Genomic DNA, 15,267 nt, shown 5'->3' on the forward strand with positions numbered 1-15,267 from the left:
TAAAGCTACGTATTTTCTGCAACGTCGGTCAGCTGTGGAGAAAAATGTATATTATGTTAATAGCGGGCGACTTTTTCGCTTCCGCTAATTTTTTATAAGTTAATGTCGCCACGTAATGGCGTCGTTGGCTGCATCAGCCGCTGCGATGGTTGCACAGTAAATTGCCTTAATTTAAGGAAGGCGGACATGAAATCGGGATCACCTCTTACAAATTAAAAGTGAACAATGATATTGAATCAATATATTATCTGCTTAATTAGTACATATATGCTTACATTTTCCAGCACTCGCAAGATGTCCGTCTACACGCAACCAAGACAAGAGAAGAAGTGAAGACGACTAAAAAATTAACAAAAGAGCGCATCTTGTCGTCTCTTTAGATCATTTTGTGATATTTCTTTGCCCTCGACACGTACACAGAGAAATTATTATAATACGGATACATGAGAAAAATGTATATTATTCAATTTTAAAATGTCTCTTCTTTATAAATACTGTTTTTTAAGTCTTTTCGTATTATTTCACTGGGGACGCTATATATGCTGTGCCCTGTTCTTCCTCCGCATCGAACTTCTTTCCTCAAAAAATGGTTCAAATGGCTCTGAGCACTATGGGACATAACATCTGAGGTCATCAGTCCCCTAGAACTTAGAACTACTTAATCCTAACTAACCTAAGGACATCACTCACATCCATGTCCGAGGCAGGATTCGAACCTGCGACCGTAGCAATCTCGCTGTTCCAGACTGAAGCGCCTAGAACCGCTCGGCCACTCCGGCCGACCTTCTTTCCTCCGTGCAGATTTTTTAAAAGTAAAATGACTATAAAGCAGAGCGCTGCTTCTCTACTTAAAGTGGAGACTGGTTCCGATTAACTTTGTATATTGTCACAAACTTTTACAAAAGATTACACGTTACATGAGAACCAAGTAACATTACTGTCTCAAAGATCTCTCTGTGAGTAGTGTATAATAACAATAGCTTATATAAGTCATATTCGTCTTCGGAAATCTTCCATGTTACCAGAGCGCCTTCATTTCTCCTTGCGCCACAGAGATTACAAATGCTCTCCAACAGGTAGACTCCGCACCTGTTGAGTAATACTTTCCCACAGTAAGCGGCTTGTTTTTTACAAACTAATTGCAGTCACGCACGTCTTTACCCTGAGCTCTACATTTGACGTATGTGATACATGTCCTTCCATAAATGGCATGGATCACTACATAAGCTCACATCACGCACACCTCTTCTAACTCTCCAAGTCAACATGACACCCAAAGCTGATTCCAACAGTACATCAGCTTAGCTATAGTTAGGGTACCAAAATAGTCCCTCGCAAGTGTGATGAAGATCGGGAAAAGCTCTCAAGAGTTTCTGGACAGCTGCGATATTGCTTATGGTATAGTAGAACCTAAAGGTAAGAAAGGTTTTCTAAAATATACCATTGGTCAAATAATGGGTCCTGCCCGAAGCAAGCTTTTAGTTAGAGATCATACTGAAACTTTATCTGATGTGAAGGCAATACTGCCGCAGAATTATAAAAATAAGTGAAATCTTTGACTAGTACAAGTGCAAAATGTTCGGTTGTCAGCTGGGAAAGAAAGTGTGATTCTTGGGGCTCTCGTGTGGACACACTGCAGTTTCACTTTTGGGAAACAATGAGAAGAGTTATGGGAGGCAAAAATATTTCCGGCAGAGTTATACAATGAGTGAATGAAGAAACTGATATGAGTTAGGGTAAAAAACTAACACTGTCAGAACGATTAATTTAGCGGCAACCAAAGAATGTCTAATTGCATCCGACAAAGAGAACTACTGGGTGGTGACTGTACCCCAGCAAGGATGAAAGACAATATCCAAATGTTTCAATTGCAGGAGGGCATCAAGCGTGGGAGTGTAGGCGAAAATATACCATACGCAAAATAGATAATATTCAGGAAACTCCACCCGAAAGTCAACTGTGCGTGGCTACCTATTAAGGAAATCGATGTCCGAGAATTCAATGGGAACAGTACACAGTCCCAGTCCCTCCCCCAGGGAGATGCAGGCAATATAATTCAACCAGGCACATTCCCACATGCACAATAGCCAAACCTGTAACTTGCTCCACATGCCACCGACCTGGCCACTACATCCGAGATTGTTAGGAAAGTAAATGGGCCAACGTAGAAAAGAAAAGGCAGCCGGAAAACAATCGACGTGTGTAATGATGCAGTCCATTATGTAACGTCAAGGATTATTAAGGACCGCTAACTGCACAGGAATGAAAGATTTTTTTACAGATGCGGAGTATAGATGTGAAAGGAAACGAGATTACATTATTAATTGATAGCAGAGTCCATATAAACTTAATTAAGACTAACTTGCTGAATGATTGTGTAAAATGGAATACCAGAAAGACAGTGAGAATAAGAAGTATAGCTAACGAAAAAAATGGACGTAAGGGCAGGTGCTAGTATGGCTGGAGAGGAAACCAAGTACCAAATGTATGCTTGCACGGTCTTGCCACTTGATGGATTATTAGGGAGAGCATTTCTGGTGGATAACAAGGTAGTTTTAGATTGGTCTCGGGTCAAGGCTTTGCGTCACTCAAAGTAAAAACAGACTCAGAGGCGATAGCAGTATAAATGCTCGATGCTAACAGCCAACCCTGCATCTTATGTAAAAATAAGCACTCTGTTCAGATAGCTGGCCAGGCGCTGCATGCACTCTCACAGGCTGCTATGACTGAGCCAGGAACAGATAACTGGTAAAGGGCAAAGCAGTCAAAGAGGTCCAGCGGACTGGCAGAATGAAAATCACACTCCACAAAAACACCCACTGATGGTTGTTGGGCGGAGGTAGTGACTGGCCCACAGAAAGAAAGGCTAGGGATATATAAACCGGAACCAATCGTGACCATTGGGACAGAACATGCACTACCTGTACACTGAATGTTAGGGATCAAGATGTTAGATTCCCTACCCCCGAAGTATCTGTGGAACAAATTCCACCACCTACCAGTTACACAATCCGACATGTTCCAACTGAGAAGAAAGTGATGACAAAGTCGTTACAGAGCTTACTGAAAGAGAACATGCAGACAAAACATTTGAATCATGAAGAGAAATGTGTGGATGACGACCTCTGCTCTACGTATAATAATGTGTTTCATTTACTTGGAGACATGCTCCCATAATAGACCTTGCTAAAGGTCTATTGGGTACTGATAGATGAGAAGGACCAGGAAAAGATGGCTTTTAGCACACCAGCGGACCATTGTGAACGTAACAAAATGGCCATTGGTCTGGAAATTGTACCATCAATTTTGCAGCCTTTAATGAATACTGTGCAATCAGGGTACAGGGGAACAAAGTATTTATATATCTGGACGATGTCATTGTAGTGGATACCTCATTAGAAGCGTGCAGTGCAAACCTAGAAGAGATATTTTATCAGTTTCAAAGACTGAACTTGAAGCTGCAAATAGACAAAAGCAAGGTTTTTTTTTTTTTTATTTCTGGAACACAAACTAACCACATTGTGATTACAACTCAGACATGCTAAGGTGGAGGCAATAGAGAAATATTGACAAACAAAGACCACCCCACAATTAAAATCATTCTTAAAACTCAGAGGGTATTATCGACTGTCTGTGAGTAATTTCATTAAAATTGCGAATCCACTACAGGAATTGTTAAAAAAAAAAAGGGTGAAAGGTGGCAGCTTGAATGAATGTTAATTTTGCAGATTACATGAGATTTTATATGCCATAACGAGTAGATGGATATGTCACATGACATACTTTGGTCATAGTGAGCAGATTTGCCTATCAAAATGTATGCTATGTAATACAAAAGATATGACACTAGATACGACATTATTAACGCACTGAACCAAAATCCTGCATGTCAGTGAGTAAAAGGTGAAAAAATTTTCTGGAAGGGACGCTTTAGTTTGGGACAGATACGGGCTGCATAGCCATGGCCCACATACAACAGGGAGTCAGTGACCCATGGTGAGGGAGACAACAAACGCACCAGGCGATACATCGAAGGTAGCAGGTAGAAAATTGCGTTGGGGAATTTCCAAACGGATACAAACAGCCCTGACACGCAGTTAAAAGAGAGCCGCATTTACTGATCGCATGAAAGGTCTGTGGTGCTCTCGTGATGTATGCCTGTAGCTTTTGGGCGTCAGGAGCGGGCACAAAATGTGCGATTGGCTGAAATAAACTTGGAAGGAGTAGAAGTGGCGAGATTACGGCGCAGTTTCAAGGTGTGCCCTTTATGATTGGTGGAAGTAGTTTCCACGAGATGAAAGGAATGCTCCCATTGGTCTAAAAAAGCCGCGATGGGAAGCATGAAAGGACACAGGTGGGGGAGAGATTTTGATACGAAAGACAGAATACTGAAAACTTTGGGGACTTTCCTCTGAACCAGCGTCAAGTGTAGAACAGGGCGCTTCACGCTCTGCACGACGTCAAAAGAGAAATTTTGTGTGAACACGGCGTGCACTTTGACTGATATTCAGCTAGAAATTAGCTGAAGAGTCGTTGAGCTCCGATAATGGACAAACGAAACAGCCTCGTAGTTAGTTGTTCTTACGAGAACTGAGCGGGCATTGAAGCGAACACGCTGCTCCATCTACGCGCATGCATACCGCCATATTTTGCAGACATTGGATGAGTGCATGTTTCTTCGCCTAACGAGAAACATAGGGCAATTTCAGACGATAAAATCAGTAAAGATTTTGATTAGCTTTTTGTAGGATTGTCAGAGGGCGAGGGCAGCCATGCAGCCGACAACACGCCACTGCTAAAGGCAAATGTCGTTGGCAGAGGTGTAAAATTATTAGATCACCAGATTGTGTCCACTGTGAACACGAGCCACTTTGAGTAATCTTTTGCACATCTTGCCACAAATACTAACCATCCTCCATAGACTTGGTTGTCATCCTAAATGGTACCGAACTTAGAACCGTAATCGGATGATCTGATATAATAGTGGCCAACTCAGACAGTGCTTCAATGTCTAGATGTGAGAAAAAAGTTGTAGAGAACCTCCTATTAAAATTTTATATTGTTGTGTTCAGTGTTATTTCTGTTAACCGGGACGTAATACGTTATCTTGACAATTGTCCTGAAATTGTCATGTCACAATCTATGTAAACTCGTGTGTTTAATTGATAATACAGAAATTAAACCAATTTTGTACAGCTAAACACCGATGTACTCTGTTGTGGAATAAGGGTGCACTCCTACCCACAGTAATTTATTCTAGTGACGCTAACGCACTCACAGTGTGTTTTTGCTGATGTCTGGCGAATGTGAAAAGGAGTGGACTGTCAGAAGGGGTTCCATATAAACCTTCCAGCAGCTGAAGGAATACATAATCAGTCCTCCTATATCACAGTATCCCAATTTTGATAAAGAATTTTCCATTACCACTGATGCGATTTATCATGCTCTTGGTGCATACGAAGTCAAGGACAGATGGGGAAGGAGTTTCCAACAGTGTACATCACTAGAACCCTTACCAAAGCCGAACAAAATTGTAGTATGGTAGAATGCTAATTATTAGCAATAATGTGAGCAGTCAAATATTTATGGCCATATATTTTTGTAGAAAATTTATGATAGTCACAGAGTGAAAACCACTGGTGTGGTTAAGCAGCGTTTCTGGTCTGTCTTTCAGGTTGATAAAGTACGACTATCAAATAATTTAGAAGGAAGGCAAACAAAATCGAGCAACTGACACATTGTGATGTATTAGAAATTTACGTGATATCAATACAGAGCAAGAACAACATGCAAATGAACCCACAACGGAAGTGGGAGGTTATGATGATAAGACAGCTGAGGCCACGCTCTTGGATGCACGTAACGATGCAGCTGGAGCAGAGATAGCGCAGATCGCTGAGATAACAGAACTGTAAGCAGAGGCCTGTAGGGTTACACGCCGCCGCTAAGCGTGGAGAATGTAATGAATTCAGTGGACAAATTGGCTGTGTTGACCGGATGCACGTATCCCCAATATATGGACATCAGAGAATGGGGAGAATTTATGAAACAATTATTGTACTTGGCCCCGAAGGAAGGCTGACAAAGAAAAGTTCAGTAATACTTGTAAGGGCTGCCCGAAAAACAAAATAACATAAGCTACGATGAAGCAACCGTTGGAATTGACCCCTACCCCCGAATTTGTGTTCGCTGGACGACGTCCTATTGACATCGTGGGTTCGCTACTGTCAACACATGCCAGAGACCACTACAGTCTCACATTTCAGGACTTATTAACGAAATATGTAATGGTTGAACTAATTGACCCGCAAGATACTGACACGGTAGCGAGAAAATTAGTCAAGAATGTAATTATGAAGTTTGGGATCGCTACGACTCTAGTGAGTGACATGGGCAGCAGTTTTGAAAATGGTACCATGAAGTGTGTATGTAAACTGTTAAGAATAGAAAAGGTTCAGAAGATGGATTATCATTCATGATCTAAAGGTGCACCGGAGCGCACACATTGCACCTTAACAAAGGTGTTACAGTAATTAACGATGATAAAACAAATGGGGACCACTGGGTGCAAAATGCTGCGTTCGTGTACAACACGACATCTCACAGTACCACAAGGTATGCCCTGTCTGAGTTATTTTTCGGTGGAAAGTGTAACCTACCCAGGTGGTTACAGAAAAAGCCGGCGAATGTAGTAGTAAGTTTAGCAAAGGCTCCAGGTGCTGCATCAGGATACCCGGCACGCGACACAAGAGCGCGAGGAAAGAAATAAGTTACATTATGTTAGACTCAGAACTCCAAAGTTTTCAGGAAGCATGACAGCGTGTTGGTGTATGATGAAAGTGTGCAGAGAGGACGCTCTAAGAAACTGAATGCCAGCGACGAGACCCATATCAGTATGGAGGAACCAAACATGATTGTTCAATTACGGGGAAAGGAATATATGAAGCTACATGCAAATCGACCAAAAGAGTTTTTCTAAAGTACGAAAAATAATATTGAGAGACGACAGAGTAATAAGCGACATTGGGCTGGAGTAAGTTAAATGAAGTGCTGTGTACTAGAATGGCCGAATTTCAACTAGCCAGAATTAGAAGAATACAATGAATAGGATGAGAGCGCTTCCAAATGCACATGCCTGGGAGACAGACAATGTGGGTGACCGCCATTATGGGAATCATGTTGATGGCCTGGCACGCCCGTATTAGAGTCACCCAAGTTGTGTCCTGACAAAAGATAGATTGAAACGAGGTCTCAATATGTACAACGTCAACAGTTCCAGTCCGAAATGGGTATATAAAACGATAACCATCGTATCGTCAGTCTCTGCATTACAACTTGGAGGATTGTTAGCTATTTCAGTCTAAAAGAAAGACATGAGAAGTTTGTGCAAGTGCAACAAATGGCCAACAGAGCAATAACGCATGAGGTCGAGATAAGCACTAGCCAGTCCAAAAACGCTCAGCAGACTATCAAACGGTATATAGGGACAATTATGGAAGCAAAAGAATTGGAAAGGCATGAGCAAACAAGGACAAAAAGAGGAATACTGAATTTTAATAGCCAGACTAGCAATATATTGTCTTGTACATTAGACGAAGATGATGCTTCCTTCTTTAAGGCAAAAAAAGATGTGTTAGAAGAGCTGCAGGGGGAATTGTTGTGACTGTCTAAAGGGCAAGTCACTATAGTAAGAGCGTCACAAATAGAGGTCAATCGAAGATAAACGCAGCGACCAAGAATGAGCACATGATTGCCATACGGATTAGAAAACTGAACGCTTATTTGGGAAAACACAAACGCATTATGACTACGATGTTGCAGCTCGTGATGATTCTAATAACTAACAACAGAGCAACTAGTGCAACTCATGACGATGTTCAGTGAATTAGAATGCCAATATGACGACTTGATTTCTTCCGTAGGGAATGCACAGAAGAGTCTATTGGAACCACAATTTCCCAATCCCATACAGGTTGTTAAGTGTCTTGAGCTCATTAAGGAGGATTTGAAAGATAGGAAGTTCCCTATTGCACTCACGGAGGAGAAAGGGTATCAGCTGCTTCGTATAACTCTTTCAGATGTACCCTTAGTCGATAGTAATACATATACCCTATATAAGGTTCGGTCCCTGCCGGTTGAATTTGGCAAGTCAAAACAATTGACGTGCATCCTTCAAAAACCAGGTAAGTCAATTTCTGGTCAAAAATGAGATGTTATCGGTATGAGATATAACATCAGAACGTTCATCTTTTGGTGCAAAAACCAGACTTTTGCGGACTGATCTGAATGAGATATGCATGGTTTCGTTTGGTGGAAGAAACAGATTAGTCCTGGACTTGCCTGGTTCTTGCACCAGTAGGTGAAAACAAAACACAATGAGCTCTTCAAAATTTCACAGTATAAAATATTGCAGTACAGTTATGCTCTCAAATACATATTTAAAGGCAGTCAGAATCAACACATGACTGCACCATTAAAGAAGGCAATAAAAGGTGACATTACCATCCCAGAGGAATCACTGTATAGTGGTCCTTTACCTCTTAAAAGGCACAAATATGATGATGTCATGACACTGGTTACAAAGTACATTCCTACTGTAGATATGGGTTTCTATGAAAAACTGTTACCCTCTGCAGGAAATGATGATGGTGAACACAGCCCAAATGAAATAGAGTAAGAATATTTTAAAATGACCACGAAGTACTTTAACTGTAAATCAAGTAGGTCAACAAAATGTTCTGAGACTGTAGATTTTATATTTAGTTAATGATAATATCCATAAAAATTTACATCGGGACAGAATAGTTTACGTTATAAGGCATGCAAAACTATATATAATTTTTCTGACAAAAGAGGTTGTAAAATGTCTGGTTATTAATAAAAAGGAAATTATGATTCATTATTTGTTGGTATTTTGCTTTCATGTTATTTATGTCCGATTTTCCATGCAGTATTTCAGATTTAATTATTCACCTACACAGCACCAGGAAAGAAATTCCTGATCATAGACGAATCGAAGTGTCAATATGCGCTACTGTCCGGTGACCAAATCCTATGCGAAACAATCACCCTGAGACATCAAATGTGTAAACAAAATTTCGCACTGATGTCTATGTACAATCTCGAACGATGCAACGCTCGCATGTTGCTTCCCAAAAGTTGCAGTCTTAAATCGAAAGTATTGAAAGAAAGTATCTGGATGAAGATACAAAACAACGAATGGTTGTATGTCACCCCAAAGGAAGAAGGGTTTACTATACTGTGTAACGACCTACCTCCCACTCGCCTCATTGTGCGAGACCTGGGAACGCTAAAATTTTTAAGTAAATGTGAGGGACATCGTGCACAGATTATGTTCCAGTATGACTGTATGGTATTAAGCGATATAATTGAAATAGACATAGTTCCTAAGCTAAAAATAGACTTAGATTGTTGGCTAGTAGAAGACGAGAAACGGGAGGTGTCGCAGATCCCCATTCTCTATTAGAGTATATAGTTAGACATTAGATGACTTCTAGGTCATAGCACCTGAAATAGAAGAGCTGCAATGTGAAATAAACTACCAATAACGTACGATGTTCAGAGGAAGGCCGATGTGGGGTACACTGATATAGTAATACTTCGTTTTGCAATCGTAACCTATTATGCATCAGTAGATGAGGCAAACGGATTTGTGAAGTAGCATACAGCTGTTGTATAACAGTATGTCTAACTAATACACTGAAGAGCGAAAGAAATTGGTACACCTGCCTAATATCATGTAAGGCCCCAGGGAGCACGCAGAAGTGACACAACACGACGTGGAATGGACTCGACTAATGTCTAAAATAGTGCTGGAGGGAATTGGAACCATGAATCCTGCAGGGTTGTCCATAAATACGTAAGAGTACGAGAGGGTGGAGATCTCTTCTGAGCAGCACGTTGCAAGGCATCCCAGATATGCTCAATAATGGTCATGTCTGGGGAGTTTGGTGCCAAGCGGAAGAAGAGTGTTCCTGGAGCCACTCTGTGGCAGTTCTGGACGTATGGGGTGTCACATTGTATTGATGGAATTTCCCAAGTTCGTGGGAATGTACCATGGACATGAATGGTATGCTTATGTATCTGATATCTAAAGATATACAGTATGCTTACGTACATGTCGCCTGTCAAGAGTCGTATCTAGAAGTATCAGGGGTCCCATATCACTCCAACTGCAGATGCCCCACACCATTACAGAGCCTCCACCAGCTTGAACAGCCCCCTGCTGACAAACTGGGTCCATGGATTTCTGAGGTTGTCTTCATACCTGTACATATCCATCCGCTCGATACAATTTGAAACGAGACTCCTCCGACCAGGCAACATGTTTCCAGTCATCAACAATCCAATGTTGGTGTTGACGTGACCAGGGGAGGCGTAAAGCTTTGTGTCCTGCAGTCATCAAGGGCACGCGAGTGGGCCTTCGGCACCGAAAGCCCATATCTATGATGTTTCGTTGAATGGTTCGCACGCTGACACTTGTTGATGGCCCAGCATTGAAATCTGCAGCAATTTGCGGAAGGGTTGCATTTCTGTCACGTTGACCGATTCTCTTCAGTCAACGTTGGTCCCGTTCTTGCAGGAACTTTTTCGGGCGGCAGCAATGTCGGAGATTTGATGTTTTACCGGATTCCTGATATTCACGGTACACTCGTGAAACGGTCGTACGGGAAAATCCCCACTTCATCACTACCTCGGAGATGCTGTGTCCCATCGCTCGTGCGTTCAAACTCACTGAAATCTTGGTAACCTGATATTATAGCAGCAGTAACCGATCTAACAATATTGCCAGACACTTGTTTTATATAGGCGTTGTCGACCGCAGCGCTGTATTGTGCCTGCATTTGCATACGCATGCCTCTATCAGTTTCTTTGGCGCTTCACTGTACTATACAGTCAATGCAGCACACATCTGAAACACAGAAAAACAATAAACTAACTTCTGGTCGAAGAGCAATACCAGCGGCATTTGCTATGTGTTAGAAAGTACGACATTTGTGACAGTTCGTTTTTACTTCAAGACTTCACTCCATCACTCAGCATGATAGAAGATATTACAAGCATATTTTAAAAGAATTAGCTGTCTTTAGATCGATTGACCTCAAGAATGTGTTCATTTTGTAGTTCGAACATCTCATGCAGACTGTTTTGTGCCCATCTGAAACAAAACAATGGTTAAAATGATTTTTTACAGCATAAGCACACAACTTTTTGGTACATGGCAGTTATTTCTTGCGAAGTAGGACATACCCATGATTCTAATACAGTTGTCTCATTAATCTGACCCGCTTTGTGCTGAGGAGTTTTGTAACTGGTTTAAATCCCTTGTCGATCAACAAAATAACAGTCATGTGTTCTTCTGTCTTTCGGAAACCAGCGACAGTCTCATTGGTAATCGTCTAAAATATAAAATTTGAATAAGAGCAATTCTTGCAGGATGAGAAAGAGATGTAACTTCACAGCTTTTTGCAACCAAGGACGACTTACCTACGAGAGCGATTGATTTCCACGGTTTAATTTGTCTTGCACTGTGCTAATATTAATTCAGGAAATTTAGCTGCACTTTTAACCACGTTACCAGCAGAAATAGTTTCTTTTGCGATTCGAAAATCTCCTGGTTCCCATTTCGCCCACATCCCAAACATGAGAAAGAGCACAAATTAGTACCTACGGGATAAGCAACACCAGATGGTTTTACTCAACTACCTGATACAAAACGGTACTCCCTTGGATAATAACTTGACTCTCCCATTCTGTCAGCCTTGCATTCTGCTAGAGGTTACTTTACAAGGTATAGCTGACTTCTTACCTAAGAAATCCTTAAGAATATCATGTTTTCCTGTTGGCAAACACAATGCAGTCAATACAGCATCCATCTGAAACACAGCAAGAAAGTAAATTAATTTCTGATCGATGAGCAACAAAATCTTCGCAGCATTTCGAGACCAAGGACGACTTACCTTTGAGTGCGATTGATTTCAACGGTTTAATTTGTCTTGCATTGTCCTAGTATCACTTGGCAACTATGTGTTATAAAGTACGACTTATGTACAAGTCAAGTCCGTTTTACTTCAAAAGTTCTCCCCATAGCATGATAAAAGATATTTTAAAAAAATGTGGTTTTGATCGATGATGGTCGAGAATGTATTCATTTTCTACTTCTCACATCTCTTGCATACTATTTCGTACCCATCTGGAACGTAATCATTGTAAAAATTAGTTTTTGCAGAATGAGCATCACGACTTTTCTTTACGTGATGGTTATTTCTTGTGAAGTGGGACTTACCTACCTTCGTAATACGTTTTCCTCATTAATTGCACCGCAATGTGCTAGTATTATTTAAACTGGTTTAAATCAATTATCAATCATCAGAATTGCAGCCATGTGTCCTTCTGACTTTCCCACACCAGCGGAAGTCTAATTGTAACCATCTAAAATATGAAAGATGATTAAGATCAATTTTTGCAGCATGAGCGACGTAAAGAGATGACACTACACAGTTTTCTGAGACCAAGGACGACTTACCTTCGACTGCGATTGATTTCCAAAGTTTAATTCGTCTTGCAGATTGCTAGTATCACTTAAGAAATTCACAGTGCCGTAGACACTGGCGAGCAGATTGATGCCGTATTCCTGGACTTCAGGAAGGCATTTGATACGGTTCCGCACTTACGTTTAGTGAAAAAAATACGAGCTTACGGAATATCGGACCAGGTTTGTGATTGGATTCAGGATTTCCTAGAAGAAAGAACACAACATGTCATTCTTAACGGTTCAAAATCTGCAGATGTAGAGGTAATTTCGGGAGTACCGCAGGGAAGCGTGATAGGACCTTTATTGTTTACAATATACATAAATGACTTAGTTGACAACATCGGTAGCTCCGTGAGGCTATTTGCAGATGACACGGTTGTCTACAAGAAAGTAGCAACATCAGAAGACTCGTACGTACTCCAGGAGGACCTGCAGAGGATTAATGCATGGTGCGACAGCTGGCAGCTTTCCCTAAACGTAGATAAATGTAATATAATGCGCATACATAGGGGCAGAAATCCATTCCATACGATTATGCCATAGGTGGTAAATCATTGGAAGCGGTAACGACCGTAAAATACTTAGGAGTTACTATCCGGAGCGATCTGAAGTGGAATGATCACATAAAACAAATAGTGGGAAAAGCAGGCGCCGGGTTGAGATTCATAGGAAGAATTCTAAGAAAATGTGACTCATCGACGAAAGAAGTAGCTTACAAAACGCTTGTTCGTCCGATTCTTGAGTATTGCTCATCAGTATGGGACCCTTACCAGGTTGGATTAATAGAAGAGATAGACATGATCCAGCGAAAAGCAGCGCGATTCGTCATGGGGACATTTAGTCAGCGCGAGAGCGTTACGGAGATGCTGAACAAGCTCCAGTGGCGGACACTTCAAGAAAGGCGTTACGCAATACGGAGAGGTTTATTATCGAAATTACGAGAGAGCACATTCCGGGAAGAGATGGGCAACATATTACTACCGCCCACATATATCTCGCGTAATGATCACAACGAAAAGATCCGAGAAATTAGAGCAAATACGGAGACTTACAAGCAGTCGTTCTTCCCACGCACAATTCGTGAATGGAACAGGGAAGGGGGGATCAGATAGTGGTACAATAAGTACCCTCCGCCACACACCGTAAGGTGGCTCGCGGAGTATAGATGTAGATGTAGATGTAAGTAAATGTAGCTGCATCTTTAATCACGTTACCAGCAGAAATAGCTTCTTTTCGTTTCGAAAATCTCCTGGTTCGTGCACATATGAGAAATGAAAAACAAGATAGATCAGCATCTACGGGATAAGTAACATCAGGTGGTTTTACTCGGTTACCTGATAAAAAACGGAACTCCCTTGGATAATAACTTGACTCTCGTATTTTGTGAGCCTTGCATTATGCTAAAGGGTGTGCTGCCCCAGAGTAAAAAAATCGCTCATATTTTATCAGCACAAGATGTACGTAGCCTCAAAATACGCAGCCGGCCGCGGTGGTCTCGCGGTTCTAGGCGCGCAGTCCGGAACCGTGCAACTGCTACGGTCGCAGGTTCGAATCCTGCCTCGGGCATGGATGTTTGTGATGTCCTTAGGTTAGTTAGGTTTAAGTAGTTCTAAGTTCTAGGAGACTAATGACCACAGCAGTTAAGTCCCATAGTGCTCAGAGCCATTTGAACCATTTGAACCAAAATACGCAAAGTGGTTGGATAATAAATATATAAATTTTACTTGTTAAAAGGAATTCTGTTATATGTTATAGAGCGCACGACAAAGTGATGGGCTTGGCGTCTAAAGAAAAAAGAATACAGAAGGCTACAGAAGTGTTAAAGGAAACGTTAGCGACAACCACGAACATTTGCACAAGCCCCGCCCATTTACCCCCCTTCACACCTACCCCCCGTCACACAAACCAAGAGCGCATCAGTATGATCTTTGGTAGTCCTCGTCGCTGTCGTGTTTTTGTTCGTCGTTTTTTGTTTTACCGCGGTTGTTCATACTAGCAGTGTTGTGCTGTTAGTAATTCTTAGCAGTTTGTGTAATACTGTCAAAATGAAACATAGATATGCACTCTCAATAAAGTTATCATACACAAGGTACCTAATCTTGACTGTTGTGGCCAACTGCTGTCAAAACTGATATCTAACAGACATTAAAGTACGATAAGATGTGTTGGAATGACACTGACGAAATTATGTACATGTGTTTAACAATAGGCAGCTCTAAAGCTCTCAAACACTGAATAAGAACTCAAAGTAATCTCGTGTCTGCTATAAGCAAGCAGTCATAAGAGCTCACAAGTAAAAATTCACCCATTACATACGCAAATATTAATGAAGAATGTCACTGTATAATATCTGACTGCATCCATTACGCATTTCTACATTATCCCACTCTTATATTCTTTAGTCTTAATGAGGTAATCAGAAACAAACCAAGATATCGACTTTGCCTTTTTTATGCACAACATTGACTTTAGACAATCGAGATAATGGACAGTATCCTTGGCGATACTACCAATTAATATTTCGCAACAAAATTTCTTACACTACGCGAGATTCAGAAGGATGTAGGTTGCAGTAGGTACTGGGAGATGAAAAAGCTTGCACAGGATAGAGTAGCATGGAGAGCTGCATCAAACCAGTCTCAGGACTGAAGACCACAACAACAACAACAAACAACGCGAGGTGACGGAAATTTTCGCTCACTGCAGTTAAC

This window comes from Schistocerca serialis, chromosome 9 (genome assembly GCF_023864345.2).
Source record: "Schistocerca serialis cubense isolate TAMUIC-IGC-003099 chromosome 9, iqSchSeri2.2, whole genome shotgun sequence".
NCBI classification, from domain to species: Eukaryota; Metazoa; Arthropoda; class Insecta; order Orthoptera; family Acrididae; genus Schistocerca; species Schistocerca serialis.